General features: G+C 49.5%; 1 protein-coding gene across 1 annotated transcript in view; it reads left to right on the forward strand.

The window, feature by feature from the left end:
• Positions 1-25,255, forward strand: part of LOC128895181 (protein bric-a-brac 2-like) — a 239,300-nt gene that overhangs the window by 30,828 nt on the left and 183,217 nt on the right. The window contains exon 3 of the mRNA XM_054157535.1: positions 14,683-14,805. The gene's annotated coding sequence lies outside the window, so the exon portion shown is untranslated. The remainder of the gene's footprint in view (positions 1-14,682; positions 14,806-25,255) is intronic.

The raw sequence follows: 25,255 nt of genomic DNA on the forward strand, positions 1-25,255 counted from the left end.
ATAAGCTAGGAAGAAACGTTCGCGACTGGTATACGAGGTAAGTGGTGGCGAATTTAATAGTAAAACGCGAAGCGGCGGAGACGGTGGCAGGAGGAAAGAGGCAAGGCGGGGTACTAGAAACGGGTAGCAGCGCCGAAGCAGGCGTGTAAATAATTTCTGATATAATACGGTTAAAAATTACCAAGTTTAAAATTAAATAATTCATTTTAATACTGGCTGGCGGCTGGTCGGGGGTGGAGACTGCCGTCGTGGAGACGGCAAAGCTCGGGGGGTAGCGAGGGCGGAGGGCGGTTGCGGAGGCGGAGGCAGCTCCAAGGGGTCCGGGGCAGGAGCGTACCTACTCGCAGGGGGTTGACGGGGCCCGCGCCCAGGAGGCATCTATAAATTTCTAAACTTAATAAATACCTAATGGGCAGACCTGCTTTGTAGCATAGCGCGCTGTAGATTTAACTTTACTGTAAAGGTAGCGGACTCTTCCACCTCTACGGTTGCCACCCCCTGCGTCCTCTTCCTTCCTTCTTTCATCCCCTCTCTCTGTTTCCCTCTGCTCTTCGTCGCTCCTCGACCCACCCTCCTCCGTTTTCTCGCCCGACGCTGGATCTCTCGATCTCATAAAATTCTCACGAACGAAATTTCGGCCGTGCGTGCCTTCCGCTTCCTCGTCCGTCTATCGTCCTTGAAAAGAAAATTCCGTCCTCGCGACGCGACGCCTTGTTGACCACGGTGCCGTTTAACCCTACGCGCTTCAGTGGCACAGTTGCGACAACACGCGCGCGAGACGCTCCGCGAATCAATTCAAGTTTTACGCCAAAGTACTCGTGACCGACCGAAATTATTTGGTCGAAACATATTTAACGTTTGTTTCGAAGATTTTTCCATCGTTGAAAATAATTCTGGAACTCTTTAACGAGAAAACTTTCAACCTTCGCGAGTTATACCGCGAAATTGTCTTAGTCGTCGATCGCGACTGGAAGGGGTTGAATCGCGCCGCGACGACCGTGGGCACTCGTAAAGAAATCTGTTGCGACGACTCCAAGAACGTCGCCGTACTTCCGCGAGAGGTTTCTCGTTAGAAAAAGCGGAAAAACGCCGGCCACGCCAAGGTTTCCGTTTCCGTTTCCGAACGTAACAGTCTCCCGCAACAACGACGGAACGAGAGGGTCAATAAAAATCAGGCGAGCGCGAATGGAAGAAGAAAAGAAACATTAGTTGGCATTATCGTATCAACCGAGGCACGGTCGAATTCCTGGAAAAAGAATGCAAGCACCGTAGCATGTATTACGATACTACACGGTACACGCCGCTGGACTTCCATTGTTGCCCCGAGTAATATAAACAATTGGCCCTGTCCATCTCTTGGTTTCCGGCCGTCACTCGGAAGCCCCGACATTTTTATGGATCGCGGCACCGTGCCCACCCGCTTACCTACCTACCGTCGTCCTCCTTCTTTGCCTGCTTGCCCGCCAGCCTGACTGAATGCCTGACTGCTTGCTCGACTGCTTGCCTGCCTGCCTGCCTGCCTGCCTGCCCGACTGCCTGCCTGCCTGCCTGCCTACTGCGAGTTTCTCCTTCCTCAAGACCTCCGCGAGCCTGAATATTAATGCGATTCTCAGTTTACATATTCCCCTCCACTCGCACGATGTATTCCTATCCGAACCGCACGACAAAATCCTTCGAGATTTCGAACTTCTCGATCCGCTTCCTTCGTTAGTCGAATGTCTTTATTTATTATTCACCGATGCCCAAAAACCTCCGGGAAATTAGTCGAGGGAGTAGTCAACGTTCGTTCGTCGACCGACGACGCGGCCTTTCCGGAAATTCCGTTCTCTTACTCGATCAACCTCTCGGACGAGCAAAAATTTACACGAAAAATTATCCGTATTGTTCGCAATTTATGGATCTAAGCCGTCTCGCCGATCCGAGGACCCGATGAGGACGTCGCGTCCACTCGTGATTCACGGTTACATTTTGTATTCGCTCGTTGCGAAATATTGCACTTTATAAGACTAGCGAAAGAGTAGTTGTTTATATTTTATCCGAATAATTAGCATGTAACGTTGATTCTATCTTACGAGGGGTGAAAAGTTTCGATAAAAACAATAAGGCTTGCGTCACTCGAGGTGCAAAAAAAAAAAAGAAAGAAAGTTGCAAACGTTTACTTCCTGGTTTGAATTTCACGTTGTTCTTTCCGCTATTTCAATATTTTGTATCATGCTCGCGCAGCTTCGAGAAACACCGTGTTAAACTGGCACCAAGCTTATAAATACGTGATGTCCACGGTAATCTAGTCCGTTCCGATTGTAACCTCTGAATAACGATTTTATCGCAATTATTTACACTTGCGAGTATCGAGAAAAAAATTGAATATTTAATTCCATGGTTAACACACGGGGTGTAATCGCGTGAAGAAAAACATGGTTGTCGATCGATTGAACGAGTCTGTATTTTTTTGTTTTTTATTATTTATTTATAGTAACGCCAACCACTCGGATCGGCTATTAACGAGTCGGTAAAAACTTGCCTATGTCAATTTTATTTTTCTACTACTTTTCTTCATATATTTTTTTCCCGAACTAAACTAGTTCGCGCGACTTCTTAGAATAATGGATTGTTTACGTCGGTGTATCATTTGTGTCGAGTCTTCGTTTTCGATCGTCGCGTTTTATATATTTTAAGCTTCCGCGTGTTACGTTTTTTTTTGCGGAGTCTCGATATCACCGCGCGATCTATTGTTCGATTAAAAAGAAATGCCATTAACGTTGCACGGTTGATCTCGATGCGCTGTTTTAATGCGCGATACGAAACGAGAGGTTTTAATTTCTTGGTACATACGTTACACGAGCGCCGATGTAAACGCATGTTTCTCGATAATTAATTCCTGCTTGCTGGTTGAAATCTATTGGAGGACACGCAACGCCCGGCAACCCGATACGCAAAGATCTTCTCGGCCATCGCGAATCGAAGCTGCGGTATCGATCTACGAATACGCGCTCCCGGAGCCTCGAAGGTTTCCACTCTGACAGCCTAAAATACAGAATGCGCGAACGCTTCGACGGACAAGGTATGTAATCCACGGTCTCTGAATTCAAACGTACCGGGTGTACCCACTGGCTACCGATTCCACGCCGTCCTCTCGATCAAATTTCGGATGGTTGCGATATAGGCGCCGTCGGATATTAACAGTCGCCGCTGAAATTTTTGTTACGTTCCTCGAAACATTCCTTACTCGTGGAAAAACGTACTCGAGATATTTCTATGTACTTTACGGTGAAATATATGCGTTTCGCGTATCAGGAATCAGACATCGCGCGTGGGGAACGAGGCTACCTGTCGAGATAGCGGCTCGAAGCGGGCCTCTTCGACGTTGACTAGAGGTTGCTCTTCGTATGCGTGCACCGGGGGATTAATTTACCCCCGATCTAACGGAGATAGGAAGAAGTAAGTTTCACCGGTCGATCTCGGTCTCTGTTTTCTTTCAGTCTCCGTTGCTGGCGCGGCTGCGAGTCAATCACGGAGTATGCACGAACCTCGCGCATTGCCGTGAAACAAGCTGCGGCATACATTAATCACTGATGCTAATGGTATCATAGCCAGCATAGCTGGTTCGTACTCGCGCGCACCCTCTGCTCGTCGGAATGAAGAGGACGCGAGAGAAAGAGAGACAGCCCGACCCATATAAAACGCGTACATGCGCCTAGGCCCTGGATTTCAATCTTGACTCCCTAGCTACGGTTTCCTTCGCGCGCGCACATGGATCTCGACGAGCGTCACCGAATCTGAACGGTTAGCCGATGCGACGCAAAATACCAACGAAAGTCGCGTCTTCGTTATTTCGAGCCAAGGCTGCGATTCTTTTTCCCATGTATCGTGAAAAGAAGAGCCGTCGACCGTTTCTTCCGCATTTATTATCCGTTCGTAGCCAATTTCGTTTCTTGTCGATCGCGCGACGCCGTAATTGCCGTAATTACAGCGTGTACATTACGCGGAACAATAACAAATTCAACTGCGTTAACGTTTTTTCTTGCGCTTCGGTTGAACGAATATCCGTTGTATCGCGGGCACGACGATTTACGAGAACGAATACTTTCTATTAAAAAACTTTATATTCATTCGTCGTGCTAGAAGGGATTTCCGTACCGAACGTTCGTTCGCGGAATCCTGGTTTCCTTAGGACATCGATACGATTTCGATCGGCGAGCGTGTCTTTCCGTCCTCTTGGCCTGTTTCTCAGACGAACGATCAAACGTTTTGTCGGGCGTGCGTAGGAACGCGGCGCATACGAGAAAATGCGAAGATGCACGGGATAGAGAGCGAAACGAGGAAAGGGGGAGGCTGGGGGTAGGGAAGTGGGAGGGAAAAGAGAATGGACAAGAGAAAGTCAGAAGGGCGCAATGGCCGCTCTCTCGAGGGGTGGAACGTTCCACGGGTGTTTCGAGGAAGCAGAGGTGGATGCGGAGGCGGTGGTGGCGGTGGCGGTAGAGGTAGAGGTAGAGGTAGAGGTAGAGGAACAGGTAGAGGTAGGGGTTCGGGGGCAGAGGGTAGGAGGTAGGGAGGTTGTACGAGGAGGCAGAGATGGTGGTGGAGGCGAACGAAGAGAAGGGACGAGGTTCGTCCTATCAATCACGGTATTATTATCGAGTCCGTGATTAGCAAGGCATGCTAACGATATCTCTGGCCGGAGGCAGAGGGCAACGCTAGGCCGTTGTGCTCTCGCGCATGCACGTGTATGTACGCATCGTTCGGCGAGTTGCTCCCGTGGATGGATGTGCGCGAACCGTACGTATTTCTCTGACTGTACGTGTGTCGTCGAGCCGGACTCTCTGTGTTGTGTGCGGATCGGTGTTGGCCGCAATGCAACTGGAGTGGCCACGATGCGATTTCAGAGTAGTACCAGAGTGTACCGTGTATACGGTGCTGCTGATGGTCCCGACGATGGTGGTGGTGATTTCAACGACGATGGTAGAGAAGGTTGATGAAGAGGGACGAAGGCAGGGAGAGGCAGGGAGAAAGATAGGTAGCTAGTAGGTAGATAGGTCGGGAAGCACGGAGGAAGGCAAATGGAGAACGAGGCGGAGGAAGCCACTGTTACCGGTGCTCGGCTGCTGGCTAGCGGCTACCAACTACGAGCCGTCGTTGCTGGCTACCTCTGTTCGACCGCTGGCACTCTCCCGTCGACGTCGCAGCCGTTGTACGTTCTACCGCTTTCCTCCCTCGGCATTGCCGTTGTTGGCTAGCAGCTATCCGTTGCTGAATGTTTCGCGGAGGGGACGGAGCCGGTTCTAGTCGAATAGGTCGCTGGTATGTAGGTAGGTAGTTAGTTCGATGCGCGTGCATTGATTTAAAGCAACCCTTACCGCGGACCGCGATGGTATCGATGCTCTCGAGCGTCCTCGGTACCAAGCCCCGACGAGGATCGACGATCGAACCCAGCTGCTCGGACGACGACGCGACGAGACCGATATTTTCTGGTTTCCAGAGTCGGAGGTTACGCACCTTCTTCCTTGTTTGTCGTTGGTAGGAAAGATCGATCGTCCGAGTGGTTCGCAAAGTCTCTGATCGCCGGGTGTAATGATCGTTCCTGGACGTATCCCTCGATCGGTCGCTCGGTCCTATCTCTGGCGTGCGGCCGATATTCGGGTTATACGGATCGCTCGCAATGCGATTCGCGGCTAAACGCGTTACGGGGAACGTAATTTAGTCCCGGTTGCATAGTCCGTCGTGCACCGTGTTCGCGCGCGTCCGTGTGCAAGCTCGACCAATGTGTTTTTCGCTATACGTACACGCGCGACACGAGTCCTCTCGCTCAGTCGTTGGTCTCTTTCCTTCTCGCTCGCCTCCCATGTTTGCGTCCGTCTCTTCTCCACGGATCCTCTCCCTCTCTCGGCTCTCCTCTCCTCTTCTCTCGGAGTTTCTCTCTGTGCTGGTAATATTCGCGATGCGGAGAGTCACCGGCGGCGAATTCACGAGGGATGGAGGAACGAGGGGCGCGTGGGGTGCGCCGGAGTGGCGGAGGGTGTCACACAGGCGGCAGGTAATGATATTTCGCGCCCATTATGAAATATTCGAAATGATTTGCCGGGATTGTGCATTTTGATTTGACGTAGATCCGCGCGCAACACACGGCTCTGTGTGCGCGAGTTAGCGACATCGCATCGGGATGCCTCTGCCGATCGCTCGACCGCCGCGACCATATCTCTCTTTTCTCGTTCGACGTCTCCTCCTCCGGTTTCTTTCGTTCCGCGGAACCGACGCCGACGCTCGACTCCCGGCGAACGTCGAACACGGAACAGGAAACTCGCGATCGTAAAGCAATATTCCGAACGTTCGACCAAGTTTGCTGAAATACGGATCCCATGGGTGTCGTTAATACCGTATTCGATGCGCAATAACAAGCCAATAAATATTTAATAAACTACCGAAACGTATAATAATAATGTAATTACGCGATGATGTTCGCGTCGTAGTAATACTAATTTAAATTGTATTTCGGCCGGGAAGCGATACGGTTCTCGTTTGCTTTTTCGTCGTCAGCGGTAATGCTCGTCGCTCCGAGATTCGACGTCGATCGAGTCGAGAAACATTTCGTTGGGCACCGACTTTCTCGAGATCTCGATCGAAGAATCCTATCGTATCGTTGGTTCGGGTTGGATCGATAATTGGCGGTCCCGATTTTCAAACGCTAAACGATACGCTATCACGATGGTAATCGGCGCCCTACGCGCATTTCCAAAAGCGTCGATTCGAGGGAAGGAGGTTCGGGCTCGGTTGACCGCGATACATACAATTGGAAAGGCCGCGGGTCGGTGCGACAGGAAATAGGGATAATTGGAATTAGAGGTTGCTCGAGAACGAACGGACGAAGGAGGACGGACGCCCGGGTGGATAGATCGAAGGTAGCCGGTTTAAATTCTCTTCTGCTACCGCAAACATGCATAATGCAGTCAGGCGACGCGTGTAAACGCGTAAACGCCGAGCGGTGCCAACCGCTAAATACAAAAATCCCCAACCACCTGTGAAGCACGCCGCACCGTCCGGTACTACCGTTCTGTGTGCGTGCTTGCCCGTTCCTGTGTTTTTGTCCCTGGCGCGCGCATTTCCGCAACGTATCCGAGAGAGAGCTGCACGTGGCTGCGCGTGTGTACGTTTCCAAGTTAATTACAGCATAATTGCGGTCGACATTTTGTTGTTCGTCGTTCGTCGCAGTTGTCGGCCGGCTGACCCACGGATCGTTTTCGGATTTTCTCGCTGCGAAATTCTTGCGATATCATGCACGCTTATTAGCATTGCCCGTCGTGGGGCTCGAATTTCATCCTCGTTGCGCCGAATTACATTCGTTCGCGAATTATTCGCGCCATTCGAAGCTCGCGCCCCACTCGCGTTCTTTTCGGTCTGCTGTCCGTGATGGAAAATAATCATATTCGGACGCGTTGCCGTTCGACGTTGACGTCCGACATTTAATTTTTCCCAATCTCGTTGTTCGAAATTTCTATCTAGGAACACCCTCCCCGCGTAACCGTGAAAGTCGAGGTTTCGCGGGTTTCGTTCGAACAATCAACTCTTTCGTGAAGCGATACATGACGATAAAGAGAGAGAAGAGAGAAGCAGGGGAGAGAAAGCATACGCGAGAAGATAATAGGTGAACGGGGCGAAGAGGGATGCGCGGTAGCAAGGTTAGGCGAGGCGAGGCGAGAGCGACGGAGGTTCGTCGAGAGAAAGACGAGCAGAGATGGAAACGAGGAGGTGTAGATGGGCACAAAAGCACGAGATATTCAACCCTATCGGATCGTATATATCTGGTGCACCCTCCCACCCCATAAATTGATGCCAATGTACCTACGAGGCCCCGGCACGTTATACGTCTGAATATTACGCACACTCGGTCCTATGGACATCAGGGGCGGCAGGGAACAGAGGGAGGTCGGACGGTGGGTGCGTGGGTGTAGGGTGGGGTGGGGTTGGGAACGGGTGCTTCGAAGGGTGGCCAAAGCGGCGAGGAACGGTAAGAGGGGCGTAGGCAGCCGCGTACCTACACGAGTCGCACACCATACCTCGGTTATACCGTATAGAACACAATTAAGTAAATGAGCACGGGTTGCGCGCGCTATAGATACCCTCTATTATGTGTATTGATCTCTAGCACGGACTCCGGTTACACGTAATACGTGTTTTGTCATTTACGCGTTCGTACGTACCTGCCGATCCTCTCTGTGTACGCAACAGGGCGTATGTGCAAGTGCGTGGAATAGATATCCTCGCGGAGAAAGAGGGACGTTCGGATGGAATCGCGTGGAAGCAACTGGAATCGGAGAGGCTTCGGGCTACGTCGAGGCGTCCACGCTTCTCGATGTTTCCGGACAAAATTTCAAAATGTAACGTCTACGAGTGGGTCGACCGCGACGTCGACCTACGACCTACGGGACTCCTTGAAAACTTTCGTTCGTTGTCTTTCCAGAGTCTGTAACGCGCCGTACGAACTCGAATGCATACATTTTTTTGCCTTCCTAGATCAACGAACCATCGAGCAACCTTTACACTTTGTTTTCGGACGCGATTAAGCGAGTCCTCGCTACCGCTGGCTTTTACGACTTCCGAGATCTCTCGCGCAGAAATAATTTACCTCGGTTCTCGCTTAACTGGCAGGAAAGCCGGATACACGGTCTCCGTAGCATCTTCCGGTTCTTCGACACTTTCCACATCTATACCAGACGTTCCGCGCCGATTATTCGACTTTGTATTTTCTACCAGTTTTAGAAGGCAGTTGTTTTTGGTCTGCGCTGTAAACCTGACAGACTCGTCGGGACCAGCGACGAAAAAATAAATGCTTGCCTTAACGTTAAACATAGGTGCTACACGGTGCCATTCCAGGCAACCATTCCGAGAAACGTTTCTTTGTGAAATTTCAACCGGGGCCTTGTGGTAAGTAATATTGCATGCGACCTCGATAAATATGAAAACAGTAAAAGTATTGTTACAATGGGTTTTCCTGGAAGGTAAGAAATGGCCGCGTACGACAGACCCGTGGTTAGCCTGCTAGGGTTAAAATTATTCCAATCGTAATCGTCGGTGCATTTTCCCAGAAGGAGGCTTTTGTTCGAAGCTTTACCGCGGCGTGTCTCGCCGTATTTCTTTCTCCATCGATAAGGACGTATACGCTTGTCATTTGTCCGTTTATGCAATATAGATGAAACGAGTAGAGGAACGCTATAGCTTCAGGAAACGTCGAACTTGATATTATAGTTTTCGAGCGCGAGAACGATAAGCACCATCGTGCACTTAAATCTCGTTCGGTTCGTAGTGTTTTCCCCCCTGTTTCTCGGACAAGACCGATAATGTCTGCGATCCAGTACTTATTTTTCCCTTGGCCGTTACAGTTTCTTATTCTTCGCGTATCAACGGTACGTTGTTCTCGATAAATCGTTCGTCGATGCGCTTTTCTATCGTTGGGAAATTGTTTGGAAATCCTCGTCGACGATACATTTTTTCACATCGTTGGTACCACGAATAAGATAACACCCGTTAGTTTACGATATTTATATTTACAAAGCGGACAAATTTGACAAAAAACGTGGATACAGTCCAAATCGTTTTCTTGATCGAGAAATGTTTAAAAATACTCGAGCGTTAGCCACACAAAAATAAATTGAATTTGACGCAGGGTCGAAGCGCACCGGCTCTCGCTGGCCAGGGGGCCATACCTGCTATTGTTGCACAGGGATATGCGACCGCTGCAGGTCTCGAACAAGAATCAACGGTAATCCCCGGCAATAAAAATTCCTTATAATATGCTCGATAGATATCGAGAGCCCACCCTTGTCAATGGCATTAATCGTTGAAAACATTTTTCCATCCTTAGCCTCGTTCCGGACCATCGTACGATTCTTTGATTCGTAGACGTATTCAGGCTTTTGAAACGACCGTTCGTCGGAATACAAAACGAGACAAGTCTTTAAGTATCGCGAGCCCTTCGCGATTGCTGTTTGCGCTTTGTAGTCATTCTACGATTCGAGTGTCCTGATCTAGCGTATCGAAAGAATTAGACTCGAGTACTCGCGACACAGTTAACTTTAGCGTGTTTAAAAAGGTGGGATGATTATTACCGTGTCATCTTATTATTTACGCGACAAGTAGCTTCGACGCATCGTGGAAAATTACTCTCGACGCTACGAACGTAACTAATAGTAACTCGCAGCGTGGACGTAGTTGAGAGGAGAACAAAAGATCCGTGCATACACGAATTAGATGGATAAATAGACGAATCGGAAAGGTTTTTTCGCCAGCGCGAAGCAAAGACACGATAGCGTTTCTAGATTCCTCGAACAAATTGCACGGCGTACGCACGAACGCGTAGTTACCGCGACCCGTCAACAGGAAACGGAAAGATAGTTATCTAGCGGCTGGGTAAAAAGAGTGAGAGGAACGGAGAGAGGCTACCAGGTAGACGCGATAGTTATTTATTTTCCCGAGGCTGATTATAATATTACGTAAGCCGACGGTACGCGGCGGTCTCGTAATGCGGATGCAAATGCGACAGACATTTAGTTATACCGATGCAACTCGGCAAATCTTCGGCTGGAAACTGTTTTATTCATACTGTCGTCCACCTGCGGAAAAGACATGAGCGCATTCCCGCGGCGAGCACGTTCGGGCCGTGTCCCTTCGCGCACGGACCGAAAGCTATCTTTTAACGGAGTAACGATACATTTACAATTTAAACGTTTCGCTACCGACTCGAAACGGAATCACGCCGAAGGTGAGAGGACAGTGGACGGGAAACAGAGATACCCGCGACGAAGAGAGGGAATCCGTGCCACCACGTTGCCAGACACGTGAGAATTAAAAGGCATTATGCGTTCCGGGATTTGTCACGAACCTCGTTTCTAATCGGGTTTAATCGCGCTCGCAAGCCTAACGGACAAACTCGATGCGTTTTCGATCGCGGCAGACGTCGCCAAGGATATTTTTAACGATGCTCTTCGCTTCGACCCCTTCGCCTCTGCTTTGGCGCGGATCGCTCGTTAAATGCATTTTTTAGAAAGCAGTCGGAAAGTATGCTACGAAACTAACAACTCCATCGTATTCCAGGTGATCGAAAAGTTTTCCGCATCGAGGGGGTTCCACGCGAAGCCGAAGCTTGAGAAACACCGCCGCGGCGAATATAAAGTTTCGCAAAATCAATTTTCTACTTTTAAGTGCGGACAAGAGTGTGTAAATTGAAAAACTTGTTTTTTATTTCTTCGGTTGTCGTTTTCGCGAACGATCGAACGGTACAGAACGCGGTGAAGAAACGGGGCGACGAGAAGCGCGAGATCGAGGAGAGCGGGGATCGCGAGCACGTGTCGTTCGTACCTAGCGTAAACGGGAACGCTGAAGTCCACGCGATACGCGAAAGAAAAAGAATTAGCGCCGTGGGTCGCGGAAATATCCCACAGCGAACATTTATGTAAATTTTGTCTGGCATTCGAGGCGATGCAGCCAAGGAGGCGGCGAGCTAATAACGGAAACGTAGCCTCGTAAAAGAATCTTAATTTATGCGTTCGACGGAATAGCAATTACATCGCGACGAATTATTCTTCTTCGCGTACACATGTGCCACCGTTATTCCACAATACGTATCGTGAGAATGTTGCGCACCGATTTTCTTCGTTACGGAAACGTTCCCGTGGCTCGATTTTATTTAATTCGAACTCGTACAGCGACACGTGCATCGATAAAGATATTATTCTTTCCGGCAACGTCGATTTCTTTAACGACGGAAACTCCGCGTCACGAAAATAAGCTATTTAATTCGTACGTCGCATGGAAACCCGACTGTAACGATAAAGACATTATAGTTACCACGCATTCGTGCGGACTGCATCGCGAGAACGCTATCGTATACCGATTCCCTCTTGGGTTGTGTGCGAGACAGACATATTCGCGTACGTGTATATACGCTGTCGTTCACGGGATGCGCTTACGTAATCCGATGCAAAAGACACGTGCATCGGACACGGACCAGTCTCTTCTCTCCTCGCTACCCGCTTATGCGCTCTTTCGCATAACGATATATTATTTATATAAGCGGAGCTCTTCCAGCAAATCGTCCTACTCTTGCAAATTACCACGAATATAGACCGCTAACGCGAATAATGACTATCGTTCGAGCCGAGTCAAACCGCGGGACTCGAAATTTTCCAAAGACCACGATCTCCGACTCGACCTTTTTCTTTCGCCGTGTTCAACGGGACGTTAGCCGACTATGCGAAATCGCCGAGACACGCTGCACGACGATTCGCTACAAATGAAATCTTTCTGTACTTCAATTTTATCTCCAGTCCAAAGACGAGACTATCTTCGAAAGAGGCGAAGGAGACGATCGCGTTAGCTTCGACGTCCGCTCGAGCGGTTCGCGGGCACATTCCCCCGTGTATGTACGAGCTGTCCCTACCGGAAGTGCGCGGCCTCGCACGGCGTAACGTTATTTTCTGATTTCCCATTCATGGTCTACCGTTTAGTTTCGATTTGCCGCTTCGTTACGACGCTCGGAGATTTACACGCTCAGATAGAATTGTTCCAGGCTAGCATCCCCCTGCCGCCTCGATCTCCTCTTCCTCTTTTCCTACCCGCTAATACTCTCTTCCTTTGCGTTGGTTCGTCCCTTCTCCTCGACGGGTATCACCACGCGCCTACACTTCTGTCTTTTATGTAACCCTCTTTCGTCACTGCGTGCGATCTCTCTGGATTGGATATCTCTCCACGAAATCACTCTTTTTTTTCCTGCTTCTCGACCGATCTTTCCTGCCGGATAATTTGCTCGGTGCGTATTTTGCATTTCAAATACGTCGGTCGAGCCGAGCTCCTTCCATCGAAAACACGAAGACCCACCGATGATTTTTATACTTGTCGTCGGCGAATATCCACCCTACTCTAAATAATTTCTTCTTTTTTTTGTTTGTTTCCATTCTCGTAGAGCGTTGATAGTTGCGTACTTAGAAAATTCTTGAAAGTATTCTGTGGTCGAAGGCTGCGTGTCGATATTTACCTGGTTTTGGGTGGGCGTATACAATTTCGGCGAGGTCGCCGATTTGTCTGCTACATTAAATTTAAGGAGATACACCATCCACAGTGGATTACGAATAACCTAGGGATAGCGAGGGAAATTGTGGAGCGACCCACAAGCGGCTCACGCAAAGGCCCGATTGTCCCGTTCTAATGACCGTAGCGAGTAATAAACTCGAGGAACCTCTCGACTGCTAATAAAACGTGTGGAAAACACAAAGCATTAATATCGAAAATTTGACGAGTCTCGGTTTCCCGATCCTTTATTGCTGCTACGGAGAAATGGGTGTTGAAGGTACTGTTAAACAATAAATTTGTCGCTACGCGACGTGAAATTGTTTTACGCGATAAGATGGCGGAGGGAACTAAACGAAAGAAATCGCCGTCTGAATTTGCCGGTAATTCGCGAGTCCGTGTATGTAGGTGTACGCGTATAGATACGTTCCCGCGACGCGGAATGGAAATTTTTATCGAGAAGCTCGTACTGGAAAAGCTGGCCGAGGGGTGGTAGGAGTGGTCGGAAAAGCGAAGCGAAAGAGAGAGGGTGAGCGATAGAGAGGGCTCGACGAAGGGGAGGCGAGCGAAGGAAAAAGGGAAAAAAGGTAGAGAGCGTGGCGCACCGTGCCCAGCGAGTAATAAGTTAGTAATAATATTTTCACAATATCTCTCCTGGATTGGATGTTATTTCATTATATTTTATTGCCTCTTACTATTACTCTTGTCGGTGCGGACCCCCGGCTTCCCTCGGCAGCCCTCGTCGACCAACACTACCGCAACTACCGTTACTACCACCGTCGCTCGGTCGCGTCCCAGTCGCTCTGTTTTATTATCTCGAGCCTCTCCGCACCGAGGGAATTCACTCGCGGAACTCATTATTGAGGGGTTTATTCTGCTGTAACCGTTGCTACCCTTACCCCCTGTTTCTTCCCTCTGACTCCTGCCTCCCGTCTTTCGTTCTCCTTTCTCCGCTTCGGTTTGTCTTTCGAACTCGAAACTTTTTGGAAATAAAACTCGTTCCCTCGCTCGCTCCCCCGGCCACCGTCCGTTGCTATACTCTCTCGTCTATTGGCGTCTCTGTAAATCCATGATTCTGATAAATCCGTTCAGGGATGATTTTCTCGTGTGTGCGTAAAATCAAGGAAAACGATCGCTCGGACAGCAGGAGATAGATACGGGTAGAAGGATATAGAAAATCTTTGAAATGCATCGTCATCCGTCCGATAAATCGTACTTCCGTTTCCGTCGGCCATTCGATTCGCGCGTTTCTCGCTGGTCTCGCGACTCGTTTCCGAGTTAACGCGGCCGGAGGAAATTCAAGAGTGAAAATCGCGTCCATGAATATGGGCCAGCTTCTTCCGCGCGTCGCAGCATCGTTCGCGGAGAACGACCGCCCGTAAAGCCAGTTATTGAATTCGTATCCGGCCGTTCTACGATCCGACTCCTTCCTTTTTTATTTCTCGCAAAACTTTATGAATTTTACTTTTTTTTACGGGCGTATGCGTTCGAATTAGGGAGACCGTTACCGTCCGCGGACGGTGCCAATGGTCGCCGAACCTCGGAGGATCGCACGAATAACTCGCCCCTTTCCCGACACTTTTTAACCCAACAACGAGAGAAAGTAATCGTGGATCTTCCGTTTTGCAGCAGGTCATCGAGGAGAAGCAGCGTGGCACGTGGACTCGGAGGAGAGCAATGTACCTCGCATGGAGAAAACGCGAGCTCCACTATCAACGGTATCGACGACGCCCGAGAACGCGTAACGTATAGGTAAGTCGTCGCGACGCTTGTACCATTTCGAGGAAAAACACCGGTCGTTTAACGAGGCAAGTTCGGAGGCAATCTTAAAAACTGTAATCGATCGATGTCTCGCAATATAGAAGGAGAACAAATTCGTGGATTTTTAGAATATCTCCTGGGAGGAAAGTTCGTTTTCGCGCGGTCAAAGCTCGTGTTTCGCGTCGCGCGCCGTCACGTGAAAACAATTCGATGCGTCGTAAAAGCAAGAAACGGATACGTTACGCGCGTCTACGATGCACACACGATACCCATTGCCCGTACAGCGACGTTCATTAGACATAGACTCGACGACAGAAATAGCGTGTGTTGTCACCGAGAAATTGCAGCCAGCGATCATAAAAGTATTACATCAGAGGCTTGTAATGCCGCGCGAACGAACGCATATTATATACATTACCGTCGTGGCACTGTACCGACGCAATTTCGATTTGTCGCAATCTCGATTTGTCGCAACGCCACGATTAAACGCTCGAATCGTGCGGACTGCCAACATCCTGCTCGATCGCGAGTTTCTCGAAAAAAGGTAGGCCGAACGGAGAGGTCAGGCTCTGTTGAAAATATCGACGGTTAGGAATAGAGACGAACGGATCCATCCGTGACTCGACGACGGCGCAAGCTATTGGAAGAGGAATGCTCGAACGTGTTAATATAAACTTGCCGTGACTAATACAACAATTTATCCAACCACGGGAATTTAAATGGTTATGACCCGGACCGGCCCGGCCGTCCGAGTGTTCAGCCGCGGCGCGCGATGATTTTGTCGCGCGTTAACTCGCACGCGTTTAATTCGTCTCGCTGCTTTCGCGAATTAACTCCCTCTCGCCAACGCTCCTCTTCGCTCTCCTCCGATTATCGACGGTTCCTCTCGTTTTCTCTTACACGCGCGTACTCCCTTTTAATTCGATTCGACCCATTTTAATTTAATTCAATCTAGTTTAACTCGATTCGATCTAATTTAACGTAATCTTCGTCGTCCTCGTTACGCCACCCACCACGCACGATGATACGTAGCGTTTTCCAAAAAAATTCACGGATGCCAGGGTACGGCACGCCTGGACAATATATTTTATTCGAATAATAAACAACGATAAAACTAACATCGTTATTAAATCGTTGTATTATATCGCGCTACAGCTATGGCTAGTTAAAATGGTGCGAGCTTTTTTGTTCATTTTTCGTCGAACAAAAGTGACTACGTTGCCTTTCGCAAACGCATCGGCACCGAAATTAAATTTCTTCTCGAAACAAAGGACTCTTTCCCGTCGAAAAGAGAGACAAGTTGTAATAATAAGGGCCGTTAATTGCATTTTTGTTCGAATCGGTTACGAGAACACGTACCGCTCGTTAATAGTAACAGAAATTTCGCGCCAAAGTTTTCTAGCGGGAAACTCGGTCGGGCGTAACGCAATTTTTATGAAACGCGAATCTCGTTCTTTCCGATGCGGTGGTCGGTCCAAGCCCCGTACAATCGCATCTCCCCTTTCTATTTGACGTTGTATAAGATATATTCGCGCTGATCGTTCCAACAGTCGTGCACACGCTCTTTCTCTCCCGATTTCTACCCCTTCCTCTGTTCACTTCCATCCTTTTCGCTCTGGCGTCGCGACCCTCGTACGTTTAATTGTTATATTTATAAAAGGGGAGAACCGACGTTGGCAGTGATACGTCGGAGCGGTGTTTTTTTGTCCGAGAGACGCGCGACCCCTCGCTTTTGCGAATCGATATTAACTCGAAACGAGTGTTACTCCATTTTGTATGCTTTGCCCATTATTCGACGATCTCGAGTAACAAGACGTTAGCGTTAATCGACGTTTGGACGATCAACGGAGAAAGTAAAGTTGTTGTTTGGTTGGTCGAGAAAGTATAGTCGAGGGTTGCCAGGATTCCGCGAGTTGGAAAGGACGAAGCTAAATAGCTAGAACGATTCGATGACCAGGAACGGTCGAGCGGGGAACGAGGGCAAGTTCGAAGGTAGGATGGGTCGAATATTGGACAACTAATTACCTAATCACTCATTATCTACCACAGGCCCGGAGACTGGTAGATCGGTGCTACACACGCAGCTAGAGGTTGCTAGGTCGTAGAATAGGTTGCCCAGAGGGCCATTGTGATACGCGAAGCAGAATCATGCAGGATCGTATATTATCGATGGGGGAAGGGGCCAAGGGCGGTGGACCCTCTCGACCCTTAACACCCCTTCTCCAGGTAGCCCTGCCGATATCGTTTGCTAGATCCGCCGATGGTCGTCGTTCGACGTCGAACAACGAGCATCGATGTGCCGAGCCACCAACGATCAAACAGACACGCGAACGGACCAATCCCAATGATCTATTCTTATTCGTTTCGCCAATTTTTCCTCTCTCGGGACTCGCCTTTTATCCTTCTTTCCATCTTCGAACACAAGAAGAAACGTTTTTCTCTTTAATTGGCGGAATACGTTCACCCCAAAAACCTCCGTTACCAGAATAATTACCAACACGAGCGTCCGCTTACCTAGCATTCGGAATGCGAAGACGCATTTTTAATTGGCTATTAAATCACACAACAGGGGTAGATTTATCAATGCGGTAGACGATTCCGTCTACTGAAAATACTTAACCGCGGATCTATTTTCACGCCAGACAAATCGAGTATGTAAACGGTCGTTCCGAAATACAGCCGTGTTTCAGGAATAGATAAACGTCCCATTCGCATCACGTTCTCCCTATTTTAATCTGTCTCGTCGAAATACGAGCGTATGACAACGCTCGAACGAGCACTGGCTGTCTTCCTAGCGTTCAATTTTTTAACAACCGGTGGAATGTTTTTCTAGGATCCATCGGCTCGTAGCTTCGTCAAATCCCTCCGAATCTGCGACACGGAACCAAAGTGTCTCGAATATCGTTCGATACCGGAAAAATCTCGATAGTCAATTGATTCGTTCGCGAAGAATCGTTGATATCGAACATGTGTTAATCTCATTTTAAAAATTAAAAATTAACGGAAATCTTTACGAATCGATAAATTCGTTTATTTATTTATGCGAAACATTCAAGACTCGTTAAAAGTTTCAAGCCTCGTCAAAACTTGAAGACGAATCTAGACTTTCAAGAGCTTCCGGCATCGAGAAGTGTTCGAAGCGATTCGAAACTTGCCAGTCTCGAAAGTTTCGAATCTCTTTCGAAATACAGATTCGTACGGTTACGATTACGTTTTGGTTTTCAAGTTTTCGAACCCCAAAACTCTGCGAAATGGAGAATCGGTGGAGCGTTTCTCGAGTGTAGCGCGATTTGTATCCCGTGACAGCGACACGAGCACGAGGCATCGGACCGAAGCAACCGTGATCGGAGACACGTTTGGAGCGCGTATACGTCGAATAGGAGTCCTCGTTGCTATTTCGAGTAACGTCCAGCCTTCGCTCCGCGTGTCATAGCTGTTCTTGGCTGATACAGCTCCGCGACGGACCTTAATCCTCTCAAGTGCCGCGTGGCGCGACTAATATCAATCACGATTCCCATCGATTGCTGTTTCCACGTCCACGAGTCCTCGGCTAGCAAGGTGCCGCGACACCATGGGAGATTCCCTCTGCCCTAGATCAAAGTGTTAAAACTCGGAATAATATTCTTGTCGTCAACGTTTGAGATTCTCGTTGCCGTGCGTCCAACGCTCGGCCGTTTCGAGTCCAATGCCCGAGACTTATCGGTTTGGTAATTGTATCTGCAAGTGTAGGGTAGGCTGACGAAACGGCGAGCAGACGAAAAGCAAACAGCGCGTTGGGCTCGAGGAGGGTAGGGTTTAAGGTCCCCGGCGGAACAAAGGGCCTATTTAAGCAGTTATACGGTTCTCGAGCGTCGCTGGACGACGGATCCCTCCGCGTATTTTGCAACGTAGTCGTTCACGCGATCGGTTAACTTGTTTTCAACGATGGATACGATCGAATCGGACGCACCGTTTTGTCGACAATCAGGAAACGGAAATCCATTCCCTGCGCGTAAACTTTGCCACAACGACGAAATTATATATGGGAGGAAATATGGGAAAGGGAGAACGGGTCGCGAGAAAAGGAAAGAGGACAAGAGCGAATAGAATAGACGGTCGAGTGTTCGGAAATAAGTGGTACGATCGGGCTTTCGAGCTTTCTAGTCGCGCGTTTCACCCCCGACGCGGGGATGACAGCCGCTGAATAATAGAAGGAGCCACGTCGAGGTTAGATATTCTTACGATCACCGAGAACCCTTCCTTTCCGACGATACACAGCTAAATCATCAATTATTCAACGTTTGGCTCGAACATTTTTCCTGTTCCCGATTGCGTACAACTATATACGTATACCAGACTGTGCGTTCTCGTTTAAACTTCACCGATCCTTGAAAAACGTACAATTCGCGCGAGTACTTTTTACTTGTTCGATCGAGCTAACCGCTAACCCTCGGCTTTCGCCTTCTCTCAACCTCGAGTCGCGTGACTACCACGCAAAGTACGATTCAACGCGTATTGCGATATGTACTTGAAAAATTATACACCGGTTAAAAATAAGGAAAAAGTATCGTTTTTCTAACGACCCTATCCCTGAACGTTAAGGGGTGAATTCACCCTCCACAGTTTCAGCCTATTCGATACTCCAAAAGTACTGAATGGAAAAGATAATTAAACTCTTCTTCGCGGGACGATAGGAATTGGGATGTAAGGGACGTTCGATCTTTGCTATCAACGGTTGATATTTGCTTCGAGTTACGGAAGAATCGTTCCGGTTGCACGGTAGCGCTGTCCGGACGAGCGGGTTAACAAGATCGGCGGACATTTTAAAAGGACAGAGCACCGCTGCCGAGTGGTGGTCCCCTTCAATTATTCAGGCGCAATTAACACGTCAATAGGACCGTTGCACCTGGCTGCCGGGGCTGGTCCGTCTTCCGCCAAATATGTACGTACGTTCGTGAAATGGCACGGGCTACCGACTTCTAGCTCCTGTCTCTTATCTCGCTTCACCCCTTCCGCCTTCTTCTTTTCCTTCTTCCGGTTTCTCGAGTACACCGGACTGGAGTGCCTCGGCGCGTTCCGTTCTCGTTGCCCCATGACCCTTTCGGTATTTTGCGAAATTATCTCGACAACATCCGGAAAATCTGGAACCTCGATGAAACAACATTCGTATGCATTCCGAATGCAAAAGCTCTAGATTTAGAGATGGATGACGAATTAAAAGTATTTGGCCGGAAGAAGAAGATTCCTCGAGAAGCCATCTCGAACGAAAAAGCCGATTACGCGTAAGTGTACTCGCATCGATAGCCTTGTTGCGCAGCCGTTTAGGTATATTCGCGTACCTAACAAACGTAGACGCGTAGGTATAGTATCGATGCAGGTATATGTATAGAGAATGGCGCAGAAGAGAACGAGGAGGAGAGAGGAGAGACGGGGGATGAAATGCGGGGTCGCAAGTCGGTATTGTCGTCGGTTACAAATCAAATAACCGATATCATTGTTTGGTACAAGCCAGGCACACGGCCACCCACCCACTCCCCTTTTATGCCACCCCATTCTGCAACGTTAACCTCGCGCGCAACCTGCACGCCCTGCTGCCGCCGCTACAACTAATGACTGCTGCCAGAACCTTCTCTTTCGAGTAGGCCCAAGTATCGCTTGCATCGCGATCGCTGAATCGTCTGCTTTTTCATCGAAAAAGCCGCGCGCTTAAATTATATTTTCGGGTAAAAGGGTAAATCAGGAGAAATTTCGGCGGCGAGAAAGGAGCGTTAAAGGGTAACGGCGAAAAGACTCGAAGCGAGGGCGGAAAGATTCGGCCGCGGACGGGAAACTCGTCCGAATTTCATCGCATCGTTTACTCGAGAAAATGGCGCAGGCTAGACTCGGCGGATGTTTCGCAGCCGAGAGAAAGCTCGCGCCTTGCGCCCTCGAGATCTCGAGGCGTCGAGGCTACGGTTGTCCGGGGAAGGGTTAGCGAGGATTTGACTATCGCTGGTACTCTTAATCGTAGAATCGAGCCGCGGTAATTAATCAGGGAGTTAATTACAGCTTAGTCGACGAGTCTATTCGTACGTTGGCGGGGACTCGAAATATTCAGGCGCGGGGTAGCATTCCAATCCGAGGAGCGAAAGCAAAAGGTAAAGCAGAGGGGTGCGGGCAGAGGCGCGAACAGAGATAGAGTGTAAGGGGTACGAGGGCGTAAGGGGCGGTAAAAGTAGAGGGCGAGGGCGAGACCGAGACCGAGAAATGGGAAGGAGAAGGAGGGTAGGTGGAGAAGAGGGAGGGAGGAGGAGGAGGCTCGCCTCGGCTAGGCACCGCAGGGGTAGGCGATTAATGATTCAGGGGCAGAATTTCGCGATGCTGAAATATTAAGCATACAACTCTCTTCCTCTTAACCGTTCTTCTTCTCCTTCTATCCCTTTGCCCTAGCCCGTTCTTCCTGTACGGCCCCTCTTCCATCTTTCTCTACGTCATCCCGGTACCCTCCGTCTTTCCCTCCTTTTCACCCGGTCGCTGCGTGTACCCTCTCGCGTTCCGCTTTCTCTTCATCTTTCTTCCTCTCTCGTCTACCAGCTCGGTGTACACGCATGGTCCTTTCACGCTGCACGCGCGTACACACGCACACCCGCCAATTCTCGTTCGTCCGCTCTCGTTCTCGCTCTTGCTCTCGCTCTCGCGCTTAGCCACACGGCAGCAGCAGCATCATCAATATTTCTCTTTGCTCATTGTTCTTGTACAATACGTACAACGGCTGCTGCCGTCTCTGTAATTCCGGGGGGAGCGGCCAGAGCCAGACCAGGTAACGGTTACCCTGGAAATGGCTAATTTCGTGCCATCCCGTCTACTTACGCGACGCGCGTCGTACCGCTTCTCTCAAGACGTTCCGCGCCGATTTTTTCGTAGACTCGAGAAGTCGACGGGTTCGGTTGCGTCGCTGATCGTAACTTCGGAGCAAAGTTGGACGTTGGAATTCCTCGAGGAAGCAGCGAAAACTCCTCTCAACGTTCGAGACGTGTCGTCGTTTTTCGTTGCGTTTAAAATGCTTGTTCTTTGGACCAAGTCCCAAATTTCATCTCGTTCTCGACAACGTAGGCGCAATGCACCGCTACGGCAAGGAATCGCGGGTCGAAATCCCGACACCGATGGTTTACGATTTTATTTCGTAGCACGGTACGCTCGGCGCCGACCGTTTCCGTCCATTTTTCTCATCTCGTATTTTTTCATAACTGGCCCCCGAGAATGCGCGTTCCCGTCGCGAAAGTACTGTCGGCGAGCGGAAGGCCTCGTCTCCCCGAATCGCGACCACCGTTCGATATATTTCCAAGTTTGCCGACAGGCCTCCCGAGGCTAATTTCCTCGCGTTCTTTTCCATCGCGAGCAAACCAAGTCGACGAGCGCTCTAGTTTTCTTCGTTCCGTTCGACGCGACGATCTTTCTCCTCGCCTCGCCTCGCCTTGCCTCTCCTCGCTGGTCGCGTCGAAATTTTTCCATTTCGCCAGGACGTAGGGCGTTAGTATACTGTTTGCAGTTAAACAATATTACGTAGTAAAATTTATAGCCGCGGCCCCTTCCCGAGTCGGAGCTGGCGGCCTCGCACCGCGCACCCTTACAATGGTGCTCGCTCGCTCTCTCGGCCTGCACGGCTGAAACTTTCAACGATATGAGAAATACGAGCGTTATAGCCAGTGCCACCCCTGCGTAGCTGGGCTGCTATGATCCACGGCTTAACGGATACCACCCTAAACCTGGTTCGCGTTCGCGCGCGCCTCCGTTCCCGTTCCTTGTTTTTCCAAAACGCAAAAGTCAGCATTTGCCGCGAACTTTGCACGATTCTCGTATCTTTACCATCGCGATGGAAAATAAATTCAGCGCCAGACATCTTTCACGCAAAATCTAGATATAAACGTGATAAAATAGATAATTTTGCATACGCGGTTCGTCTACGACGTCCATACGTACATTTATTTAGAGCAAGAACTTGCTGCATTCGCGACAAACGACTAGTCGTAGGTAAATAATGCTCGTGACTTAAGGAACGACTTAACGTTGCCTGGTGCACGACTTTAAACACAAATTAACGATAAACCAGAACGTACGAGTCGTTCGTTAATTACGCGATATTTGCGTAAAACCGATAATTTCTCGATAGTTATGGTAACTAGTTTGGTTATTGCAATTAGAACGGCGATAGATATATAAGAAGAGGGACTCGCCACTTACTGGCGTATCGGAAAGTCGTGCCCTCCGCGTCGACGGTAACCTCCCGATTCAACCGTGACCATTTCCTTGGCGCATTCGGCGCCGAACGGAGGGAAACTCGGCCTCCGAAGCCGAAATCGTGGAGACGTTCCGGGGACACCGCGAACGACGCTCGAGCCACGGGAAAATAACGCCCGTTCGCGCTTTTATCGCGACGCAATCTCGCGTACCGTTTACGCGACGTGACCCGTAAAAACCGAGCAATATTCCTTCGTCGGAAATCCCGCGAGCGTCGTTATTCGGATACAAGTTCAACGACTCGTTCGTCGTTTGCCATTTCTACGCTCGATTCGCGCTTTTACGATTCTAATATCGCGCCTATCCTCGCGCGACGATTCTTCTCGTTGTTCGAGGCGAGCGAAAACGTAATTGCCATCGCGTCCCGTAGATATTTCGCGGTGAATTTTCTTCGACTTATGGATCGTAGATGCTATGGAAATTAAAAGAAACAATCGCGCTCGACGAGTTTTCGTTGAGGTCGCCGTTCGAGGGGTAAGAAATGATCGAACTCGCAAGTTGATCGTGCGCAAACATAAGAGGAAGGGCACGAACTCCCAGGCGTTCGGTCGACGTACGCGCAGGGAAAGGAAGAGGGGCGATGCTTGCTAGTCTCAAAATTCGCGTTAATAGCCATTTAGGAGTGTCTGCCGGAGTCGGAGGGACAGACGCGAACCGTCTCTTTGTACCCTTAATTTCATTAGGACGGCCATCTCTCCTTTCTACCGGCGTGCCGTAATTCTGTTATCGGGAAGCACGAGTCCCTAAATACGATCGTTAATATTCTTGCTTGTCTCGAGAAAACGGCAGGCTGCGAATCGTCGTTGTCGTTAAATAATCGTTTCCCTCCATCCTCGCGATTCGATTAGTCCGTCGCGAAGCGTGGACAACGAGGAGCCCGTCGACTCTGCATTCTTTGATACGTTTCAAGGTATCGGTCGGTCCGCGTTAGACATTTTCGAAAGCTATCGTCGCCCGCCGCGAGAAGAAACGTGCCCGGCTCAAAAGTTACCGCCGCTACCTCGTTGAACTCACTTCTCGCGACAACTCCGCTCGAAGAAATCGTTTCGCTCTATACTCTCTATGCTATCACTCGAAGCTTCTCGAGGCTAGCGCTAACAAATTTTGCTCTACTCGAGCTGCACGGCTATCTTTTTTTGTTTTTATTGATTCGATCCATCGACAACACGCTTCGAGACAGCGAATCGCGAACCGAGTTTGTTTGATGTCGGGAAACAATTGATACCAAACGCGTTTATCGAGTTTTCGCACATTTCCGATCGCGCAGAGACAATTCCTTGTCCCTGCCTTTAAGTTTCCCACGGTCTTTGTTGGTTTTGCGTAGAATCGATATAAATCCGATTCTGTCTGTTTTCACAGAAGATCCTCCTATTTGCGGACCTTGGAGCGTCTCATCTTCGGCTAAAAGTTGCGAATTAAATTTACGCTTCGCGATCGCTGCGGACATACTCCGCGAACGCGCCATGCATATTTTTATCTTCGTTTCGCTCCGATCGCGTTATCGTCGCTTTCATTTGGCCCGTTACCTGTACGCTAGTTTCTTCGCATTCGTAACTTTGTACCGCTCTTCGGTATCGTGGCTTAACGCTCTTAATGTTCGCTACGTGGACTGTTTAAACACGGGTGGACATCTTTCTGGGGGATGATTTCGCAGACCAAGCGTAGACGAAAATCTTTCAGCTACGCTTTGGAGTCGATACTAGAAAATTTTTCATTCGGAGTACGAGTTGAAAGCGAACCTTTTATTGTAATTTCGTTACTCTTGATTTTCGTTTCGTTTTGTCCCAGAAAAATCATCCCCTGAAAGGACGACCTGCCATGGTTAAAGAATCCGTTCGTAAACGCACCTTAACGCGTTTCAAAGACTCGACGGATGCAACCCCCAGGGATCAGGGTCCCCTCGCGAACGGTACCGACACGCGACGTCTACTTTTACGAGAACGTTGGTGCTAACGTCGCGATCAGCTCCGAACCGAACGCGAGTCGTTCTCGGCGTTCGGAAGCGGAACGGTCCGGCGGACTAGAAGCAGCATACGAGACGACGGGCGAGGGGCAGGGGGAGAGGAGGGAAGGACACGGACGCGGGAGGACCGCGAGAGGACCGGTGACCACCACCACCGGCATCGGCTTGGCTCGCCTCTCGTGGTCGTGATCGGTGGATCGGAGTTTCGGGAGGCCGATCGAC

Source organism: Hylaeus anthracinus, unplaced genomic scaffold (assembly GCF_026225885.1).
Source record: "Hylaeus anthracinus isolate JK02 unplaced genomic scaffold, UHH_iyHylAnth1.0_haploid 4, whole genome shotgun sequence".
In the NCBI taxonomy this organism is placed as follows: domain Eukaryota; kingdom Metazoa; phylum Arthropoda; class Insecta; order Hymenoptera; family Colletidae; genus Hylaeus; species Hylaeus anthracinus.